An 11,027-nucleotide genomic window follows, 5' to 3' on the forward strand; every position below is an offset into this window, starting at 1 on the left:
GCAGCACCTCATGAGCTTCTGAGCATCTGACGCGTGGGACGCACTAAACGCGCCACATCAACCAATCAGAGAAGCTGATCTGGGGGCTGGCAGGGAGACGGACACAGCACTACTAATGCAGATTGCTATCACGCCACTGAAATGGTTCATTTATGCCTAAGTTACATGCAGAATTTTTTTTTCGATTTTATCATTCTGGTGCCTGCAGTTTGGATTACGTCCATGAAAGACGCCTTCCAGGTGCCGCGAACAGTGATAGAAAACTGAAGGCGACCGGGCCAGAGGCTGCTGTTGAAGGGGATTCCCAGTGACAGTGCACCACCGTACAGCCGCCATTAAAAAATATAATTAAAACGACTTTTTACCCTCTTATAACAGGAAATATAGCAAAGCCGCTCTCTGCCATTGAACACAGAAGCATCGGACGCATCTGGACGTGCTTCAGGCGCTTCAAAGATGCTCTTGAAGCATGTCTGACCTTAAGGGGTAAAAGCATCAAAAAATGAAGCAGCATAAGCTTTTTTCCTGCTTCCAGCGCTTACGGTTTGAACGTAGTATTTGTAAAGGATCCTTGGTTTCTGCTTTTGTCTATTTTATCTCTTGTCCTTTTGTTAAATGTTTTTTTTTCTTTCTCTGAAATTTTTTTGGAAATGTTTCCTTTACTTGTGATCCTGTTTAAACAGGAAAAGAAAAGTTATTGGTTTGTTTCTGGTTCTTCTACTTTATATCCATCAAGGTCCAGCTTTAGTTATTCAACTGGGCCTTTCAGATTTCTTTAGATCCCTGTTACTAGGGCAAGATCAACATCTCAGTTTTTAGTTTATTGTCTTCTCATCTGTAGAATTTTTTTTCACACGTTACCCTTCATTTAACAGGATTTCATCTAATTTATTTTTTTCTTCTTGCATCTCATTTAAATTTAACTTAAATGAAAAGATGTATAAAACATTCAGCTAAATTTAATGTCTTGCAAAATAAAATTATGTCCTCAGTTTGTTTTTTGGCTTCAAAAACATCACTATAATTACAGCTGATGACGATTGGTTATGGAAGGCAGATTTTTACACTCCATGCTTGTGGTTTCTTAATCTAAGCAGTTACTCTGCACTGTATTTGAAATATAGTCTTGCTTTTTTTTCTCTTATAATTTCAGTATGTAATATCTTTCATTGTAGTTTTATGTGAAAGGAATGGATTATATAAAAAGGTTATTAATATTTTAAGCCCATTGGCTCAAAGTGTAGAACCCTTGTTTCCTTGTGATCACAGATGCAACCTTTTTTTGGGTTTTCCAGCTTTATACATCTGAAGACTGAAACTTGGGCTTTTCTTCTATTAAAGTTCATGCTCTGGCTGAATAGAGAGTCCATGATCATTGATCTTCAAATCTTAAAGATTAATTAAATTTTAGCTTGGAATTTAACTAGACCATTCTGACACATTATTATGCTTTAATATAAACTGCGGCGGCTGCGTTCAGGGCTCTCATCCTGCTGGGAGGTAAACCTCAGTCCCTCATTTGTTTCACAGACTGTTTTCTTACAGTATTTCCAGTTGTTCAGTTCCATTTGTCCAAGTGGCCCTATGCTGTACTGCTGACCTCTACATGACTTTAAACATGGCTTCTTATAGAGGTGAATTACTCCACCTGAGCTGTGGATGCTTGCAGCTCCTCCAGAGCCACTTTAACATTGATTTTTGACATTTTATTAATGCTGTCCTTGCCCAGTTATTCAGTTGGGTAGATGACCATGTCTTTGTTAGCGTAACAGGGATCCCATAGCCTCTAATTCAGGTTAATGAATTGAATGTTCTCTATCACAATACAGCAGGGCTTTTATCACCTGAGAAAGCTGAAGTTTTCTGTGCAGACAGCTTTTTGAGCATTTTTGAATCGATCGTGGCTTACGCAATGTTCTATGATGTTACCTGCTGAAGAAGCTGCAGTTTAACCTGCTGCATCCCAATTGATTATTGTGTTATCCTCCTTCCTCTAGGCACTGCACATGGTTCAGCCCATAAAACAATAGAGAAATATATTTGGGAAAGAAACCAGCAAATCTAAGGCTTTGAGATGCTACCTTTGTAGGCCTCTGTCATAGAATAGTAACCATTAATAAATGGTAAAAAAAAAAAAAAAAAAGGGTAATTAACTGGTCCTCACCTCAGCTGTTTGTCTTAATCAGCATCTTTTGTATTCTTAAATGTCACTTTTTAAAAATAAAACTATATTTTATAGCCACTTGTTTTTTTGCCTGATCCCATTCTGGGTTTCTAGTGTGCCAGAAAAGATTTTTAGCAGTCTTTGTACTTTGTTTTGTAACTCTTAAATATAATTTCCGGCAAATCTGCCCCCTTTAAGGAAATCCATTGAATAAAGAGCAAACATTTTTAATAATTTTTTTATATTTCACCATATACTGGTATAAATAAGAGACTGTGATGTTATTATTGTTTTTTTTTTAGGCGTTATTTTTTTTGGCTTCTGGTTAAAACCAATACAATCATCTTACCTGAGGTTATCCAAAAGGTTTATATACAGAGAGCACGGGGTTAAAATATGACGGGCTTTGGTAACTTTAGGTTACTTTAAGTAAAGAAAAAGTTAACCTGTCATGCCAAACTTTAGAGTTAATTTGGGGTGGTGTCATAAGCAGTCTTATTAATTTAAATCAAGACACAAAGAGATGGTTTTGTCATGATACATAGCTTTCTAAAATATTAAATATTCCAAAATTAGTGCCATGTATGTTGAAGAGTATTTTTAATTTCTCTAATAAATTTATATTGGACTCCCTCTTCAGTTTATACCAGGATATAGTTAGCTATTGAAACAATTGATTAAACAATGTAAAACTGCAGTATATAAATGTTCAACTATATATTAAAGGACCTTTGATATGTAGTTGTTGCTATAACACATATTGCATATGTTTTTTTTTTTTATTCACCTATATTAAAGATATAATTTGCTCCATTGATTGGCCACTGAGTAATTGGTTATGAAGCTGTAAATTGAAGCAACCATATTATTTATGGAAATCCATGAAGGGAGCAAATACGTTGTCTTCATCCCAGTCCTACAATTATTCTTTCTTTTTGTATTCTATAGAATAATATTTAAATAATACTGTATGTTTTGTGCCTGACTTGGAATAAACCAATTAAAATGAACTAAATCCTTAATGCACCAAAAACCACACACACCTGCAGTAGCTTGTTTCTACACATGCCTTGTTGTTTTAATAATAATAAAGAAAAGTTAATTTACTTGCAAAAATATACTTTTTGAATGATATATTTTCAACTCTACGAGTTGGTTTCATAAGTTTTAAATAAAAAAAAGATTTATTCTCTAAATTTATTTCTATTTATTTTTTGTATATTTTAGTCTTTAGGATGCTTAACCACATTTTTACACTTCATTATTGCTCTAGGGGAGGAGTTTTCAAAGTTTTCCAGGCCAAGGACCCCCAAACCCATGATGAGATGGAGCGGGGACCCCCTAATTATATATATTGTATGAAGTTGTGTTGCATTAAACTGGTTCTATAGTCACTCTACTCCATTTGAAGTAATGTAATGAAAGTAATTTTATTAAAGTATTTCTGATTCTGATTCCTCGTTAATGGGACAGGTGTTGTGAATGAAACGGATCCCAGCTTGAAAGAGCTCCCGTATGTTGCCGAATGTGTGCATTGATGACTGAAAGACCTCTTCTGCCTCCATTTATCTGTTTACTAGAGTGTGTTGAATTCAGCCTAATGTGTATTTAAAGACATGACAATTAGTGGAAAAAAATTGCAGGGGGGAATATAAACCCCCATGCAGTACCTCTGTGGACCCTCTAGGGGTCACAGACCCCCTGTTCAAGACATCCGCTCTAGGGAGATTCAAACCAAGTACCTTACTGCTATGAGGGTACTCGGTTTGAATAAACCAATCACCAAGTAATCATGTGGTTTATAAACAAATAAATCACACGATTAAATATGGTTTATTTAACATAAGATCTCTTTCTTCAAAAAGTTGCAATTACCAATCAAATTCACACCCTGTGAAATTAATTATTGGGAGATAATTACAGCCATCTTATTATCTATTGGTTTTAAAGATACAGATAAATTTAAAACCAGATGTCGAAAGGAGTCTAAGGGAAAAAGCATTCAACAATGCAACACAGTTAAATAAAGGAGATCAATGGTAATTTAGCATTTTATTTTATCTTTGCAAAGGTGAGAACAAGACAGATTGTAACACACAGCTCAATGTTCTTCCAAGCTCTAATCTAGACAGGGTTTCTCCCACTATTTAGATACTGCAAAAGAGCTGTGAAGGTCTCCACATGCAGTTAATCAAAGCAAGTTACAGGCAGTTGAAGAACAGAGTAAAATGTTGAATAAACCTTGGGAACAAGTCTGGCTTGTTTTGGGAATTCTTATTCTCTCTTCTAAACAGGCAGGTGTGAGGCCTAAGTGAAAACATTTCCAAAGTAAATAAAATATTGTGAAGGGACTTTTCCAACTACAAAAAGACATAAGGTCTGCAGTGCTGTAAAAACAGAAGTAGAAATCCACTAAACGTGCTTGTTCAATGAGGAATAAAAAAAAAACCCTCCTTTTTGTATGAGGAAGAGGCTGCAGCATTGCCTTTAGTTGCTTAAGAAAAGAGATCTGTAGAGACTGGGTGGATACATTAAACATAATGTACTGTAGTTTGAAGCAAATCTGGGCAGAGGTACTTTTTGCAATCACATCTTGCAGAAGAGAAAAACATCTTAAGAGTCTGAATCTGGTTTCAGTTTGAGTTTCCATAAAAATAAAAAGGTTTGTCAGCTTTGTATGAGGACATATAATAGAATATAGCTTGAATGAAGACAAAGTCTGACTTCTCTGCTAAAAATACATTTAAATACTCCTCTTATAGTAGTGTAAAAATACTCGTACTTATCTATATCTTATTATTGTATGTTTTCTTACAAATATTGGGGTTTAAATGCTGAAGAATGTTAAGTTAAAAGGTTAAAATAACCAGAAAATCTGGATTTGAGGGCATTTGAATCTCTGCTGTTGCATTAATGCGCCTTTCATTGACCGACATAACCTGTTCTGTGACTCTTACTGCCTGTCAGCTCCGGAAGTTTACCTTTTGCTCTAAAGGCTTCCAAACCCCTGGGAGAAATAAAATCTATTAAACCTTTTCCTGAGAAGGAAATCATAACAGACCACGATCTAAAAGACTTGCAGTCATTTAGATCAGTTAAAAGGTTTGACCTTCCTTTACCATCTAAAGCTAAGAAGTGTTTCCATGTGTTTAGGAATGCTGTCGGGTTAGTTGCCTCTGGGTGGGTCTCACAGGTTCCAACAGCTGTCTCACTGCGGTTAGTCTCATTTTCCCAGAGTTGTGCATCATGGCAGTTAGGGTCTCAGGTCTTTTGCTCCGGGTTTTCACTATTTTCTGTTTGGTTATGGTACAAAGAGTATGGGGTGAGTTTTCCTATCATTTCTGTCTTTTTTTTGTTAGCTTAGGCACTCATTAGTCACATTTCAAGAAAAAAAAAAAAAATAACTGTAAAGATAAATTGGTTAAACAGTAGAGAACAGCATGGCTCTGATGGGGGCTTTGTAAACAGTTATGCTTCTATCCACAACAAGATCTCTAGCTCTGCCTCTTTTCACAGGGATCAGTGTTACACTTTCATGCTGCTTCCATAATTGTCAGTGATTGCTTTTACTATATCTTTTACAGCGGATTATTGCACTAGATACATCAATTCAAACAATAATTTAAACCCTTCGGTGGAGTGTGATGAATATTGCTGTGGTGACTGTTGGAGTAGATATTGCTGCAGTGACAAAAATAAACGTTTAACTCAGGAAGAACAGAATGAATGTCCAGAAAGGTATGTCTCAGTTCTTCTTTTCCTTCAATCCAAATGATTCCAAAGCCAAACAAAAAAAAAAACTAAACAAATCAAAAACATTGCTTGCTCTCTTTTTTTTAAGGCCTGCCTTTGTTAAAGGTGATAAAATTGGTTTGATTCTGGGAATCGCAGCTGCAGTTGTTTTCGCCATCATCTTTGTGTGTCTCATCGTCTGCTGTGTCGTCCCTTGTTGCCTTTGCCACAAAATATGTAGAAAACAACGCCATCGCGGGCAAGCAGGTAAGCAACAACTTTTTCCTTCAGTTAAGCCTCTGCAAACAGCAGGTTTAGTGATGCAGATACATATAATACAGCCTTGCATAAAAAAACCAAAAAGCTGGACATATATTAGGATTTCTTTCTGATAGACCAGCGCAAAGCAAAGTTAAGTTGAAAGGAAGTTATACATAATCTGTTAAGATTAGCCTGTATTGATTTTTAAAGGCCTCTTATTCTAATATCCATAAATTAAAGTTTAATAATCCACCTCCAGAATATGTTCTGGGGTAAATATGAGCATATCCTGGGTTTTTGGTTATAGACAGCCAGATAGGAACTTTGTGAACCAACTCAGGCCAGTAGCAGGATTTGCTATTTTATCCTTAGAGTGTTGCAATCAGCTGAGACCTAACATGAGGAAATTCTCAGATATGATATGCATTCTCCTTTACTGTAGAAGCCTGCAGATACTGTAGAGCAAAAAGGTAATATACTGACTATAGTAAAGTTTAATTTATGTAAAAAAAAAAATAGGAAAATATGATTATATCACAGTAGTTACACTTTGAGGGTTCTTTTTATTTTGGTTCATCACATAGAATCCGGATAAAACACTTAAAAGTGTGTAGTGTAACATGACAAGATTTAAAAGTACAGCAATGACACAGGTTGTAAGATGTGAAAAAATCCTGTTTAATATCTGTCATATAAGTCTACATCTCAGCATCTTATCATAAAAGTCTTTCAATGTGTGAAAACTTTACTTTTTAACTTTAAGTGGTCGAACATATCTGCCATCATGTAGTCAGAGTAAATGTATTTCTTTCTCCAGCAGTAACAAATACTGTAGCCAGCATGCCCCAGCCTCCCTACTCACCATCCGGATATCCAACACCCCCTTCGGGATATCAGCCTGTTTCGGGACAAGAGGGCTTGGCGATGCCCAGTGCCCCGCCGCCATCATATATGGAGTGCAGTAAGTTGTTCATTAGCTGCAAAATCTCATTTCAGACCCTCACTCTAAGACTGATTAAAAATGATAATGATAGACAAATCTGAGGAGTCAGAATTTCTAATTTAACTATTATGCAAATCTGCAGTCCGTTCCTTTTAGCATAGAATCAGATTTGGTCCTTGTTTCAATGCATCCTGAAACAGCGGTTGACTGAGGACAGTATTTATCTACAACTCTGTTTTACACTGTGAGAACATTTTTTAATACCACCTGTTTTCAATAGAGCCTTTTTGCTTTTCCTCTTGTCAAACTTATATTAAATCAGAATATAGCATGTCCTTAAAAAATAACTGCAGTAAACTTCATTTTAAGGGGATTAGTGTTAAAGTATTACAAAGTAATAATTAATATGTATTATATACATTTTTATGACAACTCTTTTTATGTCAACCTTAATGTCTATATAATGTTTATAGCTTCTAAAGATGGTATTTTTTTAAACATAATAATTAAAAAGATCGTCTGATATGTTCTCTATGCACAGGTTTTGATGAGCAACAGGTAGCAGCTTTAGTTTGTGGTTGTTTAACTAAGTAGATGAAGTACTCTGAGGCTGTAAGCTCAGAATATACTTTATAAAATAAAATCAGAATCAGAATTAAGTTTATTGCCAAGTAGGTTTGCACTTACAAGGAATTTGACTTGGTGTTGATGGTGCAGACGAAATAGATATATATACAGAATACAGAATCTATAGCTACACACAACATAAAACATACAATATACTACATGCAATATATAGTACATAGCTATATACTATGTAAACTGTAGACTTTGCATTAATGTAACGCAGAAGGTCTGGAAATGCAAGTATAAAGTATTGCTTTGGCAGCTTAGCACTAAGATAAAACTAAAGGTTTTCTTTGGATATGGAAACTTTTAGTATGCGATGCATGCCTAAAAACATATTAATCTCTTTAACAGATTAAATAATAATTGTGTCTCATCTCTTTAGCTTCTCCATCGTACACTCCAGCTCCCTACATACAAGGGCAGCCAATGTACCCTTTGACTCCTCCCAACCAGCCTTATGCACCACAGCTACCAGAGGAAGCTTCACAGCCCCCTTACAACCCCTCATATGGACCGCCATCCTAAGCTGAAAGCTGCTCACTCAGTTATGCTGCATATTATAAAGACCAGATTGCAAAATCAGTGTGATCTGTAAAACTTTTGGTCATGTGTAGTTATCCTGCAAAGCTTACTGTGTTAAATTAAAAGGCATGTATACCCAGAGGTTATATTCAATGTTTATAGTTTCATCGTTTTAATGTATACTCTTGTGGTAAATGTTGAAGAGACCTATTTATTTCTGCTCCCTATCTCTGCAGAGCATTTTAATTATCTCTCAAATTTTTGCACGTTAGCATGTTACATTTATGCTGCAATAAAATTATGATAATGACAATCTAAAGAAAAAAAAGATTTAATAATGCAAGAAACATTGCACTACTTACAGAAATAGAATTTTGTTGCATAATATCTAAGTCTAGCAATTTTTTATATGAAGCAGATTCATGCTTTTTTTATGCTGTCTTTGTTTACCTAAAAATTTATAAGATTACATTTATCTAAGAATAGATTGACATTACTACTGACTGGGATTCCTCAACTAACCCAGCCTACCAGCAGAGGGCGCCACTGGCTGACTTTTTTAAATGAAACTTTTGCTCCACAGACTGTTTCCCCACTAATTTTGTTAATACATTGGAGGGAGCTTAATACGTTTGTAGTCACATAGTCTAAATAGCAATACTCATGTTTGAATGCTAAATAATTACACAAACTCTGCAGAGGCTCATCAGTAAACTCTGATTGAAGAAATTAAACAGATTTTCCAGTAGTAACTATGCTTAAATCTGGTATAAAAGCAGTCTATATTCTACGAGTTCATAAGTGCATCTAAGTCTAAAATGTGCTTTTTACTTCATAAAAAAATTGGTTTAATAGACACGGACTGCTGACTGCTATCCATTAACAAATTCTTTTCCCCCAACAAGTTAGAGTGGAAAATGATCCTGCTGTGTAAGCCTTTTGCATTAGTGCTGAAATGATTAGACTCCTCTGTTTCCTTCCAGAACTGAAATGAATGATAGCAAACAAAACTCCCTCAGGATATCATTTCAATATAAGTATCTAGAAAAAATGATAACAAAAAGTAGATATGAAAAGACAGCTCTTTACACCTTTTGTCACACATATTTTTACATTGGACCAGGTTGGATTGGTGAACTTCCTTCCATTAATAAATTAAAACTCATTTCAAACCTGCAATTTCAATTAAGTCTGGATATCTTTGCCTGATATCAATATATCTCTAAGTGTAAGACATTTGATTTATGGGTTCCAAAGAAGTTTTTTTTTTTGTCACTTAAAAAAAACATTTAGAACTGTGCTCTCTTTAAGCAGGTATTAAAGAAACTTTTCATTAAGCCGACATTTCTGTGTTAAAAATGTATTTTGTGTTGGTCTGCTGGAATATCCTAGTCTTTAATGCCATGTTTTTATTAACTATAAGCAGAAAATTAACAGGCCTGGAAACAAAACATCAATCAGTGTGTGATTAATTGGTGTAATATGCTTTACTTAATGAATTGTGTTATTGAAATAAATGGAATCTGCAGTGGTGATCTTCTGATTTATTAAAGAGAAATGTACATGAAGAATGCAAAAACAAAAATGATGAAAATAAAAAAGGTTGCAATTTCCAAAGCTAACCAACTGTGAATTGAATAAACGTTATGACCTGGAATTATTTTCTTTCCATTAGATTGAACTAGATAAGTAAAAGTAAAAAAATACAGTCTTATGCTCAATGTTTCCAGGTCAAATGAAATGGTGTACTTACTTTTTTGTCCGATAACTTTATTTTAGTCTTTCTGCTTCAATTTTGACTCTGTCCTTAAACATAACAGTATTGTCAATCGAATAGTTTTGTTAAAAGCATCCATAAGCAATTGTAACAGAGAATTGAAAAAAGGGGATTTCTTAGACAGTCACACGCCAGGCTGCAGCATTTCAGACTGACTTAGACGCACTATAGAAAAAAATATACAAATGCTGATATTTGTGGGGAATGCAGCCCGTAGCATGGGTTATACCTTTTGGACCACCTTAAGACAATTATATGCTCACTTTATACTTTTTAATTTATAAAAAAAATGTCCTTACATTGTGTAAACTGAAACAACAGGTTACACCTAAAAGAAGGAAAAAAAACTTGTTTTTTTGTTGTTTTTTTAGGAGGGGTTTAAAGTATTGCACAGTAATTGGAAAACATTATGTTAAACCTGTTGTTTGTTTTAGACAAATGGAAATCTATAATAGTATAACTCATTACAGCAAACACATAGCAAAACCAGCATGCATGCTGAAAGAGAAGTACCACTCAGAGTGAAGACAAGTCACACTGTGACAAATATAGTTCTGCGGCACTGAAGCAATTACTCAGAGGGATTACGTTTTCTCCTTACAGCATCTAGGGAAAAAAATGACTCATATGCCTACTTAATATATCCTCTAACTCCAGATTTCAGGTTATATTACTACTAAATATCTACTAGTACACCAGCAGCCTTGCTCTCAGTTTAGCCTCTAACTGCGGGATTGTGTGTGGTCAAATGGCAAGGCTTGATAGGAATGCATTTAATCCCATAATAACTGGCAGCCCTCCCTCTTATAGTGCTGTTCATTAATCAATACAGTAAAAGTGCTGACTGCAGCTTTCTGTTATCACAGTGGAGGGACTAAATAAAGAAAGCTGACCCTGACTGTACATTGCTGCCATCAGAAACAAGCCCTCTCCTTGAAGTGCGGCTCAGACTACTAATGAGGGTCTTCTGGTGGGATTTCACTCTGGCAGATAATCTT

At 35.2% G+C, this 11,027-nt stretch overlaps 1 long non-coding RNA gene across 1 annotated transcript; it reads left to right on the top strand.

The window, feature by feature from the left end:
- Positions 1–6,020: 6,020 nt before the first annotated feature.
- LOC119788200 lies at positions 6,021–9,785 on the top strand. Its single transcript, XR_005281435.1, has 3 exons — positions 6,021–6,163; positions 6,975–7,118; positions 8,113–9,785. It is a non-coding gene; the product is annotated as an uncharacterized LOC119788200 (long non-coding RNA).
- Positions 9,786–11,027: the final 1,242 nt, after the last annotated feature.

Source organism: Cyprinodon tularosa, unplaced genomic scaffold (assembly GCF_016077235.1).
Source record: "Cyprinodon tularosa strain WSP-4 unplaced genomic scaffold, ASM1607723v1 ctg10, whole genome shotgun sequence".
Taxonomy (NCBI): Eukaryota; Metazoa; Chordata; class Actinopteri; order Cyprinodontiformes; family Cyprinodontidae; genus Cyprinodon; species Cyprinodon tularosa.